The sequence below is a fragment of the Chenopodium album genome, chromosome 6 (assembly GCF_948465745.1).
Source record: "Chenopodium album chromosome 6, dcCheAlbu1.1, whole genome shotgun sequence".
In the NCBI taxonomy this organism is placed as follows: Eukaryota; Viridiplantae; Streptophyta; class Magnoliopsida; order Caryophyllales; family Amaranthaceae; genus Chenopodium; species Chenopodium album.
Genome location: NC_137839.1, coordinates 33,111,775 through 33,119,875, shown reverse-complemented (window position 1 = coordinate 33,119,875; position 8,101 = coordinate 33,111,775).

The window sequence follows — 8,101 nt, the reverse complement described above, 5'->3', positions numbered from 1 at the left end:
TTTGCCGACTGACCTTTACTTGGGCCAGCCCGGCTTTTGGTGATCAGCTCTTTAATTTCACCCTTGAAACTTGTCATGAATCTCATGAGTTCGTCTCGGGTGACAGGGGCTGATCCAGTGGCCGTTTGGGTTTCCCCTTCTGGCTGCCCAGTGGGTCGGCTTGGACCCGCCTGGGTGGCACACCGCTCCAGAATATCTCTGGGCCGGATGCTCTTGATTCTGAGTGAGCTATCCTCGGCTGTAAAGGTTTCGAGCTGAGGATCCTCATCCTCCTGGTCTGTAAAGACTTCTGGGTCTTCGCCCAGACGGTTAGGAGGTGGTACAAACTCTTGAACCATCTTCGAGGTACTCTCCCCACAGACGGCGCCAAATGTTTTGGGTGTTTTTGTCCCTCGGGAGAGTTACGTCACGAAGTCTGATCCGGCTGAGCTGTACCTGCAAAATAACGGAGACTCCGGGTGGTTGGAGCTCTGCCTCCGACGGTCAAGTTAGTAACTTGAAACGGAATAAAGAGAACGGAAATCTAGGTGGGTATCTGCTCGGATTCCAAGCTCAGGTGTTTCTCAGATGTGAGAGAATGCAAGTGTAATAAAAGGTAAAACATACCCTCGAAAAGAGGGACATCTCCCTATTTATAGGGTCCTTGGGAATTGTGCCCCTGATTAGGTCACTGAACCCTAATCATTGGTGGGCCGCGCCGCTTTGCGGCTGATGTGAATTATTGATCCGAAAATCAACAAAACACAAGGGATATGTTTAAGTCTAATTCTATACAGGAAATCCACCAAGAATTAAACAAAAACTAAGATTAATCAATTAAGAATCCACCTAATTAATCAATCCAAACGAATGTTTTAACTAAAACAAGCAAAACAGCAATTGATCACAATCAACAAAAACTCAAGTATGCAACTTAAGAAATAAATCTGAATATTAATCTATATGTTTATTCGTGTGTTTTACAGCCCTATTTATAAGACTTAGTTTACCTAGGAATATTAGGACAAGTTCCTAATTCAATCCTAATTAAACTAGAATTCTAACTTGCTTGAAGAGCAAGCACCTTGGCGCACAAGCATACACCAAACTCCTTGGAGAACAAGCACACGCCTAAACTGATTTATTTTGCTAACTAACTGATTTTTAAAGAAACTAAATAAATAAATAAAAATTAAAGAACTAAATAAAGGTTAAAGATCCTAATTCTTGAACCAAGAAAAACCCTTTCAAGTGAAAGGTAAAAACTTGTAAGCAAAAATCTAAGTAAAGAAAATTCAAGAAAGTTCAAGAAAGTGAACTAGACTCCAAGAAAAACCACTAAGCAAACCGTGGCTTTGCTTTGATATCCAAGAAAGTGTCCATGCAATGCTTGGCTTGAATCAATGTTTAGGGATAAACTATCTTGATGCATGATAAGCAAATCTTCGAAGTTCTCCATGTTTAGACTTGCATCATCCTCCTCTTCTTCGAAAGAATTTGTCCTCAAATCTCGAAGTTCTTCATCAGGAATATACTTAGCCAAATCGCCAACATTGAATGTAGCACTAACTCCATATTCTCCCGGAAGTTCTAACTTATAAGCATTGTCATTGATCTTCTCAATAATCTTGAAAGGACCTTCACTTCTAGGCATCAACTTATTCTTGCGTTTTCCTGGAAATCTTTCCTTTCTCAAATGTAACCATACCAAGTCTCCAACATTGTAACTTTGTTGCCGTCTATGCTTGTTTGCTCTAGCTTTGTACATGTCATTTACTTTCTCTATTCTTGTTCGAACTTGAGCATGTAATTTCAGCATACTCTTCAACTTAGACTCGACATCTTTGTGAATTAATTCACCCTTAGGCAATGGAACAAGATCAATTGGAAGTTTCGGATTGACTCCATAAACTACCTCAAAAGGACTATGTTTGGTAGCAAACTCCGCATGAGCTAACTTGATGTCCCAATCCTTTTGTGTCTTACTCACTAACCCACGCAAAAGCGCACCAAGAGTACGATTAGTAACCTCGGTTTTTCCATCAGTTTGTGGATGGTAAGATGTACTAAAGAGCAATTTAGTTCCCACAAGCTTCCATAGAGACTTCCAAAAGAAACTCATGAACTTTGTATCTCGATCACTCACAATAGTTTTCGGAATTCCATGCAATCTAACAATCTCTTTGAAGTATAATTCCGCCACTTTCATAGCATCATCCACTTTGTGACAAGGAACAAAATGAGCCATCTTAGAGAACCTATCCACAACAACCATAATAGAGTCTTTCCCCGGTTGTGTTCTCGGCAATCCCACAATAAAATCCATAGAAATATCTTCCCAAGGTGAATCTGGAACAGGTAAAGGAGTATACAAGCCTTGATGAAAAGTAGCCTTCGCTTTTTGACAAGTTGCACACCTAGAAATAACTAGTTGCACATCCGTGAGCATCTTAGGCCAATAGAAGTGTTCTTGTAACATACTCAAGGTCTTTGTAATGCCAAAGTGACCAGCAATTCCTCCCCCATGAGCTTCTCTAACAACTAGCTCTCTAATAGAACACTTAGGAAGACAAAGTCGATTTCCTTTGAAAAGAAAACCATCTTGCAGCAAATAAGAACCCACGGCTCCTTTAGAACACTCTTCAATCAATGTAGCAAAATCATCATCACTTTTATAGTATTCTTTGATCAATTCAAAACCAAGTAGCTTGCTATTTAGAATTCCAATCAAAGTGTATCTTCTAGATAATGCATCAGCCACAACATTCGATTTCCCTTCTTTGTACTTTGAAGAAAAATTAAATGATTGTAAAAATTCAACCCACGTAGCATGTCTAGGATTGAGCTTTTGTTGTCCATGTATGTACTTCAATGCTTCATGATCAGAATGCAACACAAAGTGATTAGGTCGGAGATAATGACTCCAATGATCTAAAGCTCTAACAATGGCATAGAACTCTTTATCATAAGTAGAATAGTTCAATCGAGCTCCTCCCAATTTCTCACTGAAATATGCAAGAGGCCTCTTCTTTTGGAGTAAAACTGCTCCAATTCCAACTCCACTAGCATCGGTTTCAACTTCAAAAGGACTTGAGAAATCTGGTAACGCAAGTATAGGTGCTTCACATAGCTTCTTTTTAACCAACTCAAACGCACTTTGAGCTTCTTTAGTCCATTCGAATTTACCCTTGTCCTTCTTCAAACATTCGGTCATAGGCGCCACAATACTTGAGAAATTCTTGACAAATCTTCTATAGAACGAAGCTAGACCATGAAAAGACCTTACTTCACTCATATTAGTAGGAATAGGCCAAGTTTTAATAGCCTCTACTTTCGAATGATTAACTGAAACTCCATCTTCTGATACAACATAACCAAGAAAAGTAACACTAGGCACTAAGAAGTAGCATTTTTCAAGCTTAGCATAGAGTTTCTTCTCTCTTAACACTTCAAACACACTTGTTAGATGATTTAGATGATCATGCAAATTTTTAGAGTATATCAGAATATCATCTAAATAAACAACAACAAACTTGCCAAGGAAAGGTTTAAGTACCTCATGCATCAACCTCATGAAAGTGCTAGGTGCATTAGTGAGTCCAAACGACATCACCAACCATTCATACAACCCTAACTTAGTCTTGAATGCTGTCTTCCACTCATCTCCTTCTCTCATTCGAATATGATGATAACCACTCATAAGATCAATCTTAGAAAACAACTTTGAACCATGTAGTTCATCAAGTAGATCATCTAACCTTGGAATAGGAAATCGGTATTTGATAGTGATGTTATTCACACTCCTACTATCAATACACATGCGCCAACTCCCATCTTTCTTTGGGACAAGTAAAGTAGGCACGGCACAAGGGCTCATTCTTTACCTCACGTATCCTCTAGTCATAAGCTCTTCAATTTGCCTTTGCATCTCCTTTGTTTCTTCCGGATTACTTCTATAGGCTGCCTTATTAGGTAATGGTGCTCCCGGAATCAAGTCAATTTGATGCTCTATCCCACGAATAGGAGGTAGTCCCGGAGGTAATTCCTTAGGAAAGACATCCTTGAATTCTTCTAAAACAGATTCCAATTCATACGGCCTCTTTGCTTGTTTATCTTGATCAATTCGAATCTCATTAGAAACAAGTATATATACCACATTGTTGCTGCAAATCTATTTTTCTAATTCCCTCTCACTAATCAAATAAGAACTCTTCAAATTAGAGGTAACATTAGAAGACTTGTTGCTTATCAAAGGTTTTAAAGCAACCGGTCTCTCTTTTTCTCCTTTTCTCACAACATACACATTAGTCCTTCCATCAAACTTCACAAATCTATCATATTGCCAAGGACGACCTAATAGTATATGACAAGCATCCATAGGACAAACATCACACAAAACTTTATCATGAAATTTACCAATTGAAAAGGAGATTAAGGCTTGTTTAGTTACCTTAACATCACTCGAATTATTAAGCCAATGAAGCTTATAAGGGCTTGGATGTTCAGTAGTTGGCCACTTCAATTTGTCTACCAAAGTAGTAGATACCACATTAGTGCAACTCCCCGTGTCTATGATCATGTCACACAACCTATCTTCTACCTTGCACCTTGTAAGAAAGATTTTCTCCCTTTGATTGTTTTCCATAGGTACGGTTTTAGAGTGTAGCGCCCTTCTTAGAACCAAACTTTGACCATGAGTCTCGGGATCAATTTCGTCAATATGCCCCTCCTCTTCTTCAAAGTTTTCCTCTTCGTTCTTTTCTTCATAATCACTACCCTGCTCACACTTAGCTTGTTCTTGTTCCCACTCTTGAGCAGTCATTACTCTTTTTGATGGACAATTAGTTGCAATGTGACCAACACTACCACACTTGAAGCACTTCCTATCTTCAACAAGCTTTTTAAGAGCTTCAAATTTTGATTTAGTCTCCTTGTAGTTCGAACTAGAACCACTTTTCTCCAAGCTGTTCTTCTCAAAAGGTTTAGTGAAACCTTTTACAAAGGGCTTAGTGTACGTCCCTTTCTTCCCCTTTATCTGTTTTTCAACTTTCAAAGCTACCTTGCAAACATCCTCAAAGGACCAATATTGTTGCAATTCAACTTTTTCAGCAATATTATCATTCAACCCCGAAATAAATCTAGCAATCTTATGCTCAACAATCTCTTCTAAGCCACATAGCATGCATAACTTTTCAAATTCACCAATATAATTCTCAACAGTCATAGAATTTTGTTTAAAAAGTTGCATCTTAAGATAAACATCTTGAATATAATCACTAGGTACGAACCTTTTTTTCATGTGCTTCTTGAGTTGTTCCCAAGTTGAGATTCTTGCACGCCCCTCCTTATGTCTCTTCTTCTTTAGATTATCATACCAAAGACTAGCATAACCGGTCAGTTTTAATTCAGCCAATTTGCATCTTTTCCTTTCATCATACTCCTTGTAATCAAAGAGTGTCTCGGCCCTTCTAATCCACTCAAAGTATTTTTCAGGTTCATTCATTCTCCCATTGAATTCGGGAAGATCTAATCTAAGGTTCCTATCATCATCCTTTGGTCGATCTCTCCTCCTAGGCCTTGGTGATTCATCACTTGAGGAATAATTATTTCGTGGCCTCCTTGGGTTCCTCCTTGGTTGTTCTTCCTCACTTGAACCAGAATTAGGGTTAGAATTCCCTTTCCTTGAAGAATCTCCAGCACGAGTATCAAGCCTTTTTAATATCTCATCCATCCTTGCTGCCAACTCGTCAATTCGCCTATCTCTTCTAAGATTTTGAGCTTGTTCTAAGGTTAATCCCCTTGGAACCTGTGGAACCTCCTCGTCACTCATGATTCCTACACAAACCAAGTCAGTTTATGCAAAAATCTTGATTAAAAGATCGAATCTTGAAGGAAAACTAGGCAACACAAAAACCGGACTCCCAACCGCAAATCAGTGCACAAACAACAAACGTTTGAGGCTGTGTAGAACGCGTTACTCAACTAAAAATTATGAAATTTTTTATGGTAATAGCTGGACGTAAAAATTCCCAGCCAATTGTTCCCAGTTTAATTTTTACTGAAGTTGCGCAAACCTGCTCTGATACCAAAGATGATGTGAATTATTGATCCAAAAATCAACAAAACACAAGGGATATGTTTAAGTCTAATTCTATACAGGAAATCCACCAAGAATCAAACAAAAACTAAGATTAATCAATTAAGAATCCACCTAATTAATCAATCCAAACGAATGTTTTAACTAAAACAAGCAAAACAGCAATTGATCACAATCAACAAAAACTCAAGTATGCAACTTAAGAAATAAATCTGAATATTAATCTATATGTTTATTCGTGTGTTTTACAACCCTATTTATAAGACTTAGTTTACCTAGGAAGATTAGGACAAGTTCCTAATTCAATCCTAATTAAACTAGAATTCTAACTTGCTTGAAGAGCAAGCACCTTGGCGCACAAGCATACACCAAACTCCTTGGAGAACAAGCACACGCCTAAACTGATTTATTTTGCTAACTAACTGATTTTTAAAGCAACTAAATAAATAAATAAAAATTAAAGAACTAAATAAAGATTAAAGATCCTAATGCTTGAACCAAGAAAAACCCTTTCAAGTGAGAGGTAAAAACTTGTAAGCAAAAATCTAAGTAAAGAAAATTCAAGAAAGTTCAAGAAAGTGAACTAGACTCCAAGAAAAACCACTAAGCAAACCGTGGCTTTGCTTTGATATCCAAGAAAGTGTCCATGCAATGCTTGGCTTGAATCAATGTTTAGGGATTAACTATCTTGATGCATGATAAGCAAATCTTCGAAGTTCTCCATGCTTAGACTTGCATCAGCGGCTTTCTCGGGATTTGGGCCTGAAGGCCGCCTTTTTTTCCTTATTTTCTGGAGTGACACGTGTCAAGTGGGGATTGGTCCACTTTGGGCCATCCTGAGGCTGACACGTGTCATCCTCTGATTGGACCACGTGGCGGGGTAAAATTACCCTAAACAATTATTATAATTATAATTGTTATAATATTTATTTTTATTATGATTATCGTTGCTTGATTGTATTTCTTGTTATTGCTTGATCACACCTTTTATGCATGTTCAAAGGGAATTGGTACTTGTAATCACGCTTAATAAGATAATTATTAATTATGTTTAGGGTTAATAATCTTCCTAGTAGTTTTATTTGTGCATTAATATTCAAACAACATAGATAAATAGGTTTAGGGTTAATCCTATTGTTTGCATGCTAGTCAAAAAGTTCACATGAATACGATCAGAATAAAGTAGAGGACTATTATTAAGGCAGGTTCAATCTCTTTTAGGTTGGATTTGTATCTTTATCCCCGAACTACCAGTCATGGTTCCAGACCTATTGGAGTTGACGATCTCCTAGATCGTTAAGGGGTGTAACCTTCACCCTGTGAACGGTTTACAAGTTCCTAAAACTTGTTAACGACTCTTTTGCTCTATCTTCTTTCCCTTTGGACGCCACCGTACTTTAGTGTATGATCGCAGTGGGGTTCAAGCTTTGCTTGAAATATCTACAGATTCAAAAAGCTTTAGTTGAATGTGTTTAATTTTCCTTTGATTCTTAAAGCTATGTTTGACTCTATTTTACTTTCATTTGATTAAATTTGCTTTGTTGAATGTATTTGACTTTCATTCGAATCAAAATTCTTTGTTTTAATGTGTTTGACTTTCATTTGAATAAAAAAGATTTTTTTGAATGTTTTTAACTTTCATTTGATTCAAAAAGCTTTGTTTGAATGTGTTTAACTTTCATTCGATTCAAAAATCTTTGTTTAAATGCGTTTGACTTTCTTTTAATTTAAAAATCTTTGTTTGAATGTGTTTGACTTTCATTCGATTCAAAAATCTTTATTTTAAGGTGTTTAACTTTCATTTCATTCATAAAGCTTTGTTTGAATGTGTGTGACTTTCATTTGATTAAATTAGCTTTCTTGAATGCATTTGACTTTAATTCAATTGAAAAAGCATTTTCTTAATGTGTTTGGCTTTCATTTTATTCAAAAAGATTTGTTTGAATGTGTTTGACTTTTATTTAATTCAAAAAGCTTTGTTCACATGAGTTTGACTTTCAAATGATTAAATTAGATTCGTTGAAT